We start from the raw sequence: 10,735 nt of genomic DNA on the forward strand, positions 1-10,735 counted from the left end.
CTACCCAGGGTTTTATAGAGCTGCAACATAACTTCAGGGTTCTTGACTCAATGTCTGAAGGCCAATATACTTACGCCATATTAACAACCCTATGAACTTGCATGGTGACTTTGAGGGATCTATGGACGTGAACTCAAAAATCCCTCTCCACACAGCTAAAAATCCTGCCATTAACCCTGTATTCTGCCTTTATCCTTAATGGTTCCTGGACTAAAAGCAAACCATGTTGGTGGGTCATGATTCACTAACAGATCAGCAAGGAAAGCAGATTTCATTTTCCGGAGGACATTGGTGAACTTGCAAGTTTTTTTTTAATGACAATCTGCTATTTCCATGGTTACATTACATTTTGTTACTTTTAGAATAAGTTAGTTATTTGAATTTGAGTTCCCCATCTGACACAGTTGGATTAGTGTCTCTGGAATAATAATCCAAATCTTCGGCTGCTCTTTGAGTAGCAAACTGTCTCCCTCTACTTCCCTCTTCTCCTTAGACTATTCTAGAAACCCTTGATGCCGACCCATTTGAATAGCTTGTCTTTTGACTGGAAAACCACTTTTGGCTGATAACAGGACACAGTATATTATCACAGGATGGATTTCTACATAAAAGGCAAGTTATTAATGATGCGGTAGTCCGTTCAGCCTTTGGGCCCACACTCAGGGACGCTTCTTCTCAAGTTCTCAACATTATTTATTTTCTTCTAATTATTGATGTTTCTTTTTCTTTCTGTATTTTCAGTTTGTTGTCTTTTGCACGTTGGTTATTTGTCCATCCTGTTGGGTGCAATCTTGGTTCTATTGTGATTCTTGTACTTACAGTGAATGGCTGCAAGAAGATGAATCTCACGGTTGTATATGGTGACATGAATGTACTTGGAATAATAAATTTTGAACTTTGAAATGAACAGAACTTGCCACATTTTGATTAAAATATTCACGGCTATAAGAAAAGGGCCCACCAAAGGAATGAGACAGCCAGATTTATCAGGTTTATGATTTGAGCCCTACTTTGAAAGCATACTGTTTGATATCACAAGTAAGTAATAGTAGCACAGATTCAACACTTGGCCAGGGTGCATTAATAAAATGAAGAGAGCCAACTTTAGTCTCAGTACAAACTATACTGTATGCATTAAGACAAGATAAGAAACAGACTGGTATATAAGTGTCAGTAATGTTCGAACAATTCAGCCTGTACGGATGTCAAGGTCACCTTACACTGGATACATAATAGGTTTGGATGCATGGAGAATGGATAATACTAAACAGTAAGTTTTATGTATAACAAACGTCATCTTTTATTATGTAGCATTTTAAATGGAAATGATGGTGCATGGCTGGACGGAATTTAAATGCGCAGTGATTATTTTTTCCTATACAATTGAATTTTAAGATCATAGCTGTGGAATACTGAGCGTGTTTTAAGTGGAGTTCTGTTTAATGCATGAGAAACCTCACCAGGATTTAAGTAACATTGGCCACTCCACATATTGTTTATAGACTTTCCAATATAATCTCTCTGCCAGAAGATGGACTAAATGTTTCAGCTCAGAGGGTTGATTCTCTTTGATCCCAAAACCCAGACACAATGAATGTGAAGTCAGAGCCAAACAAATTTTGTAACAAAGTAGTAAGTTCTTCAAATGCATGGAGGAGGTTTGTGAGAACATTGCCAGGAATGGAGAAAAGATTGGGAAGCTGTGGTTCGTATACAGTGGATTCCGGTTAACTGCAACACATCAGGGCCAGGATATTTTGGCCCATCTGAAGCGGCTGCTCCACTTAGCTGAGGTTTCATGGAAATAGTTTAAAAGGTATAAAAAAAGACAAACTACCATTTAACTGGGCAACAAATGATGTATTTAACTGAAATACAGAACAAATTAGAATACTATCAATACTACTACACTACTATAAAACTGGGGTGTCAAAATGGTCGTTGTGAAGCGTCTAGTGTGGTAGTGTAATGGGTAGTGCTTATTGCTCTCACTTTCAGCTTCCAACACTGGCTAGTAGTCTTGTGAAAAGGAGAGCTGAATGTGTAAGTCTCTCCCTTCCAGTTCATAGCCTTTCCAGCAGCAACACATGGAACCTCCTCGCTGGCGACACATGGAACCTGAACTCCTTTCGGACTCAGACTGAACTACAGAGAATGGGGAGGAGGTCTGGTCCCTACATGTGTAGTATGCAGTTCCACCAGTGTGTGGACACGTCCTGGTGCTTGTGAACCAGATCCCCAGCTGTGGGTAAATAGCCCCACTGCCTTATGGGCAGCTTTGGGAGAGATGAAGGCTACCTAGATAGCAAATTCAGAGTGGGACCCCTAAGGCGGCTGGACATCATTGAACATCCTACTGGCAGCTCCTGCAGCCTCACTTCATAAGCTTTCCTTTGGACTATACTGGTGAGGCCAAGAGGGGTAACTTGACAACTGGGCATCTCCGGACTTCCATACCTTCTGCCTAGGCCTGTGATGATGATCATCATCACCCATTTTCCTTCGAGACAGACCAACTATAAAACTGGGTATTAGTTCCTAATAGTTATCAACAGAGGAATTCATCCAGTGTACACTGCTGTGTTTGTTTTTGACTGTAAATGAACCAAATCAGCACAGATGCCTAGTGTAGATAATAGAATGTTTTCATATAGTTTTCGCCAATTGCATCCTCTAAATCTTTATTTTCACTGTAAGACTCAAGATGATTGTCAATACCTTCAAATTCTTCATAGTTCCTAGCTTGTTGAAGTAGTGAAATTGTTTTCTTTTCACTCCTGGCCATTTCTGGCATCTCCAAGCCTGAATGATTGAAACTGCAATGAGCAAAACAATTCTGAATTGTCTTACTGCTTATTTCTCGGCAACAATCAGCGACAAAAATCATTGATTTTTGAACATAAGCACATGAAACTGAGCTATTTAAAAACTATTTGCTTTAAGCACAGTGTAGTGTCTAATAGCCACACAAGTTACGTGACTGATGCAAGTTAGAAACTGCTGGACAACAGTCACCTGACCCAATTAAGTGGCATAGTGTTCTAAATAAACAAAGGGAATCGATTAGTTTTTGCTCTTTTAGAGTTGTCCCTAATAAGTGGTTGGCCTGATTAACTGTTGGACCAATTAATCAAAATCCATTGTATCTGGAAGAAAAGAAGTCGAGCAGAGATTTAAATGGACAGTATTAAATTATAATGAGTAGAGTGAAGGCAGAGTGAACTAAGCATGTATATTTCCCTTAACAAGACATTCACAAGCCCATTGGGTAGATATTAAGGTCACTTAATTAGTAGAAAGATTAGAGTGGAGATGGAGGAGATATTTTATTCAACTTGGATGAGGTCTGGAAATTGGTGTTGAAAAAGGTTGATTGAGGCAAAAAATCATAGTAGATTTACTTCTGTTGCATAAATTGTATTGACAATGATTCTCCATTCATCACTTTGCTTTTGCATCTTTTGTTGATGTCTTCCCCTTCCTTTTTCATATTTCTTGAAATACATAATTGTGGGTAGCACAGTGATGTAGCTAGTAGAACTTCTGCCTCATAGCCCCTGTTACTTGCAGTGCTGTCTGAGTGGAGCTTGTGAATTCTCCCTGTGACTGTGTGGACTTCCTCAAGGTATTCCAATTTTTGTCTGTAACTCAAAGCTGTGGTAGGTTATCTGGTTACTGTATATTTCCCTCTGTGTGTTTTTGAGTTGTAGAAACTCTGGGGAATTGATGGTAACTTAAGAGGAGTAAAATAGGATTCCAACAGGATTGGTATAAATAGACACTTGATAGTTGGCGGCACCGACTTGGTGCGCTAAATGTCAGCAAGTCTGGAGGTTTTAGGCCCGAGTCTGGGGCCACAGCCCACAGGTTGGAGGCCTGGAGGCAGCCTGTCCTCCTGGGGTTGGAGATCTATCGGTGTGGGTGTGGGTGTGGGTGTGGGGTGCGGGGAGGGGGGTTGTGGGAATGGGATTAATTTTGTGGGAAGATTGTCTGCGTGTGTGAGTGTGTGGGTGAGTGGGTGGGTGATGGGAAAGGCATTTGTTTTGCTGTTGTTGCTTGTTGTATGCTGGCTGTGTGTTGTTCTGCTGGACAATGTGGGCATGATATGTTGGTGCCAGAATGTTTGGCGACGCTTGTGGGCTGACCCCAGCACACCCTCAGATCGTGTTTGTTGTTAACACAAGCGATGTATTTCACTGAAAATTTCAATGAACATGTGATAAATGAATTAGAGAACTTACGATCTCTTGAAGGATTTGGCAAACTTGACAATCAGGAACTCAGGTATAGCACCTTGAAGCAGACGAATATTGGCCATTGGCAGAAGAGGAAGGAGCGGGGTGGACTTCAAGCCAGATTAATGCATCGAGGCCTCAGAGCGGCAAATGAACCGGTGTTCAGCCCTTCTAATCCATACCAGCCATGATCCTCCCCTGACCCCATCCGATCTGCCAGTGTTTGTTCTGTTTCCTTCTTTTCTTGCTACTACCATTGGACAGGAGGTCCTGGGCCCCAGGCCACCAGGTTCAGGAAGAGTTGTTACCCTACAACCATTGGGCTCCTGGACCAGCACAGATGACTAGACTCATGTCGGTGCGGAACTGACTACACAACTTGCAGATTCCTTTTCAGGGACCCTGCCTTTGTAATGTATGGTTTCTCAAGGATTCTACTGAATTTCTTTATTTGCCTGTGGGTGCCTGCAAGAGAAATAATTTCATGGTTTTATATGCTATACATACTTCGATAATAAATTTACATTGAACTTTGAAATAAATAAATCCAATCCAATTAATTTGACTCAATTTCCTACCACTCAATGTCAATGGTCCTCCATGATCTATGGTCATACAAACATAGTCCATTGTCAGGAAAAAGAATTCCATGAAATCTCCACAAATGCTATGTTGGGGAGATCCAGCTGGTTGCCATTCTCATCTGATCTCCTTTCCCTGATATAAGACCCACACAAGAGTTAAAGTTAGGGAAAGGAGATCGGTCCAGAACGGTAACATCCTGTACTAGGAGCATTCTGACATTCTTCTTCAGATCCATATGCTCCCTGGCCCATCACTCCAATCCCTTGCATTGATCTAGACCCATCAATTTGAGCACTTAAATGCCTATATCCCCAACAGTTAGAAACAGTGATCCCGAAATTGTTGCTGAGGCCAAATTTGGAGTATTGTGTGCAGTTCTGGTCACCTACCTACAGGAGCGATATCATTAAGATTGAAAGAGTGCAGAGGAAAGTTACAGGGACATTGCTGAGACTCGGCTGCCTGAGTAATAAGGAAAGGTTGAATATATTGGAACTTTATTCTCTGGGGTGCAAGAAGATGAGGGGAGATCTTATGGAGGTATACAAAATTATAAGGGTCATAGATGGGTGAATACATACAGTTCTTTTCCCCTCAGGTTGGGTGAGACTAGAACTAGAGGTCATGGGTTTAGGGTGAAAGATGAAACATTTCAGGGAATTGGAGGTGGATCTTCTTCACTCAGTGAGTGTGGAACAAACTGCCAGCAGAAGTGGTGGATGCAGATTTGATTGCAACGTTTAAGGTCATTTTGATAGGTACATGGTTGAGAGGGGATATGGAAGGCTATGGTCAGATTGCGGTCAGATTGCAGTCAGATGGAACTAGGTGGAAGGTTTGCTTTGACCTTTCCGAATCCGTCTTATTAACTTAAAATATATGAATAGTGGAGCGGAGTTGACAACATTACTGAACGTGTTTGATTTAAGATATTGGTCTCGCCTTGTTTTGTTCCATTTGCTTTTTTGGGTTTAGTATTTAGTTCTTTTTTTTGTTTTTTTGGGGGTTTTTCTTTGTATTTTTTTTCTTTTTATTTCTTTTTTCTCTGTGATTAATTACATCATGAGTTTGGAAGTCTATTATACCTGTGTTATCTGAAATCTTTTCTGTATATGTTTATTAACAATAAGATTATTCCAATCTCTTTGTATCAACATTGTTATTTTGTTTATAACTTTGGAAAAATTAATAAAAAGATTTAAAAAGAAAAAGGAAGATTTGGTCACAGGGCCTAGATGGGCTAAAGGGCCTGTTTCTATGCTGTAGTACTCCGTGACTCTGAAACTCTAAATTCATTCCCGTCTGAAAGTACGATGGTACTCGGGGGACCCACATCAAGCTTTTCAGTGTCACAATAACTAAAGTGTCATTTTTAGCTAACATACAGATATTCTTTCTTATAGAGTTCAGTAAACAACCAATGTTCTCTACCTCAAAACTCTGCATGTGTGAACCTCACTTACAAATGACTTCCCAACAAACATACAAGTAATCAATGGCACATTTAATTAATAAAGATATAGACATGATGCAAGTGATCAGGCCTGCTTTCCAGAGTATCCTGCACATGTAAAATAAGAATTATTTTCATCAATGTACCTGAACTGTCTACACACTAACCAGCTCTGAACTGGTCTGGGGTAATCAGGGATGGACGATAAATGCAGACGTTACCAGCAACATCCACATCCTTTGAATAAATCAAGGCACAGATGATTTTTTAGGTTGCAAAGTCTGTCTCTTTGAGGCATACAGAATGTATTCCTCACTACTACACTTGCCTGCTATAGTTAATCTCCCAGAACAATTAAAAAGTATAGTCTGATCCAATGAGAGGTGTTTTTGCTGTACCATTTTGTTTATATTTGAAACACCTATTAATAATTCAAATTTTGAACAGTGTGACATTCCTGCCTTGAATTAAACCTTCTAAGGCCACAGTGCTCTAATCCATTCTCCAACATTTACGTAATTAAATTATCTTGTTTATGTATGGGGAAAACAATGGTCATGTCATCTTCCTTGTGCTCAAGACTTTTTAGAGAGCACCATCTAGACCAGGGGTTCTTAACCTGAGGCTCACAGACCCCTTGGGGGTCCAGGGGGATGGTGAACTTGGATGGGAAAAGAATTACATCTTTATTTAGCATTTCCTTCAATAATGAATGTAGGCAACAAAGCACAGTAGTATTAGCAGTACCTGGAACTTTATCACCAATAGAAATCACAGAGATTTTTGTATCATATTGTAGTCATTACAAATATCTCAAAATATCGTTTAGAACACACTTACCACTACTTTGTTAATAAAGAACCGTATATATTACTATATCACAAATGTGTTTTTAAATATTTTGATCACTATATTTCAATACAATTGGTTTATTTTGTATTTTATTTTATATATTTAAATACATTATTCTGAGAAGGGGTCCAAAAGCTTCACTGGACTGCCAAAGGGGTCCATGACGTTAAAAAAGTTTAAGAACCCATGAGCTAAACCCACAACCTCGAGCAGCTAGAAGGACAAAGGCAGAAAAATCATGAGAACACTACAGCATGGAAGTTGCGCTCCTTGCTTTACCCATCCATAGTTGCCCTTGAGGAGGAGATGCTGAGCGGCATCCTGATGTGAAAATATATCTCTGTTCCTTCACAGTGGCTGAGTCATAATCCTGAAACACTTCTTCCTAACAGTGTTGTGGGTATACCCTGCTGCTGTGTATTTAATATTTCAGTAATATTTGAGTAACCTTGCATATATATATATTGTTTGACTAAGCATTCTTGTTTGTTTAAATAATTAATTATGAGTTATATGTATAAATCTGTGAACTACATACGTCATCACGATACCATGTGATATGCATGCACTTCACTTAAAGTAAACTCAAAGTTAGAATTAGATTTTGGATTCCCTTGAATTAGTTCCCTTTGAATTAGTTAAGTGGTTTGAAGTTACAAAACATTACACCTATGTCAAGGCCTGAAGTGGTTCAAGAAGGCCACTCAGCATCATCTCCTCAAGGGTAACTAGGGATGGGTAAATGAGTGCTGGTGCAGTCCACATCCATTGGAAAAACATAACAGTACCAGCAATAATCGTCCTTGCCGCCTGCTCTGTTGGTCACCGCTTAGTCTTCCAATAATGAACTACGTTGCCAGGAGAAGAAAATTTAATTTTATCTTAAGTGAAAGTGTGTGAAAAATAAATAAAATCACATTTATACCTTTTGTGCTGAATTCAACAGAAACATGCAGTAAGTTTGAAAGGTTACTCACTCTGCAATTGTACATCATTGGTTTAGTCTGCTGCCATCAGTGTTAATGCTGCTAATGCAAGCCGACAGTACATTTCGAGTGCTAAAAGCTTGGAGATAGCTGTGAAGAATGAAGCATACTAATTTATGGAGACCACTGCGAAGAAGTCCAGTGGGAGCTTCTTACACCCCTATGGGCCCCTCACACACCCTGACATTGCATTAGCAAGCACAGAATCATTGAAGTTGCAAGATCATATTTTGCCTCTGATGTTTATTTTTGGAATAATGATTAATATCAATCGATCATTTTTCCTCAGTACTTTACCATTATGATTCATAGGGAAGTGCCATGAGAGGCCTGGGACCAATCCACCTTCTTCCCTCAGTTCTCTCTCAACTGCATGAGTGCCTTTTCCGCTGTCCTGCTGGGGCTTCTGTCAAGTGTTGCGGATTGACTCATTTCCTGGGTTCAGTGTAATGATGGTGATGCAGCAGCAATGAGCTGGTAAGGTTGCTGCCCGTGATTCAGAATTTAAACCACATGAGTCACTTTTCAGATTGGCTTTTTCACCAATTTTGAGGTTGCATTTGCAGGTTATTGTATGGAACAGTCCATCCGGCCCTTTGAGGTGCGCCGGCCGCCCAGCTATCCCCGATTTAATCCTAACCCAATCACGGAACAATTTACAATGACCAATCAACTGGTACGTCTTTGAATGTGAGAGGAAACTGAAACACACGCAGGAAACCCACGTGGTCATGGGGAGAGGGGATAAACTCCTCACAGGCAGTGGTGCGTATGTGATTCTAGCACTAAATCGACTGCTTAGCCCACAAAATAAAAGAACACTAATTCTGGGAATATCTCGTACACAGAATGTTATTGGTCTGAGCTCAATAAATCAAGTAATCTTTCCGTATTGCTGTCAGTGGCCTGTTTCAAGAATAACTCTTTCAAATGTCAATAAAGGCTCTCAGTTATCCAGGTCATTGTATATCAAGCAGTAGTAAATCAAGGCAACTGGACTTACTGTGTTGTCAAGAAGATGTTTTACCACTCATCCAAGAGGCTTCTTCAGTTCCGATCCATGCTGGGTATGAAAATGAAAATGAATATTGAACAATAAGATAATTTATAACTTATAATGTAGCTTGCAGTCTGCCCCCAGTACATCCACGTCACAAGTGACGCATTTCACTGTATGTTTTGATGTACATGTGACAAATAAAGATAATCTTTAAATCTTTAACCTTTGCCTTCCTGTGCACAATGGCAGTGACAAATTCTGTTTCTAAGACACAGAGATAATGGCACAAAATTTACTAATATGCATAGATGGTTTGTTCTAGAAACAAGAGAACTTTTTTTGTTTATAATTAAGAGAAAGCTACTTCTTAACCCTTAATTTTTGTTTTTGTTTTGCTTAAAATCTGAATATCTTTGGGGTGACAGGTAACGTTTGAAGGTTGTCAGTTTTCATATCCTCCCTGGTCTGCACAGCGGTCCACATACAAGATGATGAAACATCCTTCTGGGCCTTTGTCAATGACTCAGTTGAACTCTGCATGGCCCTCTGTGACTTCTGTTTGACTTCTCACTGTTTATCATTAAACCAGTCATTGAAATGAGTGCCAAGTTAGGTCATCCAATAGCTTGAACTCAAAAAGCTGAAAGTAAAAGCTAGTAGTTTAGAATATCTTGTAACACCTTTCAGATGCAGCCCATTAATTATCACAGACAATTTCTACTTCATGTTTTCTTTTAATATTTAATGTCACTAAAGCCTTGATTCGTAAATAACATTTTATTGTGTTTTCTAGAAGGAATGGTACAATTCAACTGCAATATTATTCAGAACATGGGGAACAAACCAACGATCTTCTAATCATCCTCACGGCTTGGTGTAGGAAGTGCATGGCGGCGGACAGGAAAGCTCTGCGATCGGTAGTCAAAACTGCGCAACTCATCACCGGCACCAGCCTACCCGCCACCAAGGACAAGAAGGGTGCCGGAAATGGGTCAGAAATATGATGAAAGATCCCACCCAGCCTACTTATAGGCTGTTTGTCGCACTCCCATCAGGGGTTAAGGTTTGGAGCATCCACTCCGGGACCACCAGACTCAAAAACAGTTACTTTCCTCAAGCACTGAAGCTGATCACCACCTCCACCCACTAACTCCATCACTACTTTATTATTTGCCAACACCTTATGTACAGGCTAGTGTCACTTTATGGACATACAATCAATCTGTGTAAAAAGCTATCTTTTGTATTTATATTTATGTGTCTTTATTATTATTATTATCTTTATCTTTTGTGTTTTTTTCTGCTGCGTAGAATTATTTTGTTCTCCTTTACACTTGTGTACTGGAAATATCATTAAACAATCTTGAACTTTAAAACCATACCTTTCCTGCCTTTACATTTGCCTTCCTTCTCTTAATGGCCTTACTACCTCTACTGCCACTCAGTGTCCCCATTTTCCAAATCTCAAAGATCCAAAGTACATTTATTATCGAATTATGTATACAGTATAGGACTCTGAGATTTGTCCTCCCACAGGCAGCCATGAAGCCAAAAAACACGATGGGACCCGTTCAAAGAGAACATCAAACACCCAACGTGCGAAGGAAGAAAAAATTGGATAAAG

At 39.8% G+C, this 10,735-nt stretch overlaps 1 long non-coding RNA gene across 1 annotated transcript; it reads right to left on the minus strand.

The window, feature by feature from the left end:
* Positions 1–326: 326 nt before the first annotated feature.
* LOC140197330 (uncharacterized) lies at positions 327–9,196 on the minus strand. The gene is made up of 3 exons (XR_011885915.1): positions 9,115–9,196; positions 4,242–4,700; positions 327–828 (listed from the first exon to the last, which is right to left on the minus strand). It is a non-coding gene; the product is annotated as an uncharacterized lncRNA (long non-coding RNA).
* Positions 9,197–10,735: the final 1,539 nt, after the last annotated feature.

Source organism: Mobula birostris, chromosome 5, assembly GCF_030028105.1.
Source record: "Mobula birostris isolate sMobBir1 chromosome 5, sMobBir1.hap1, whole genome shotgun sequence".
Lineage (NCBI taxonomy): Eukaryota > Metazoa > Chordata > Chondrichthyes > Myliobatiformes > Myliobatidae > Mobula > Mobula birostris.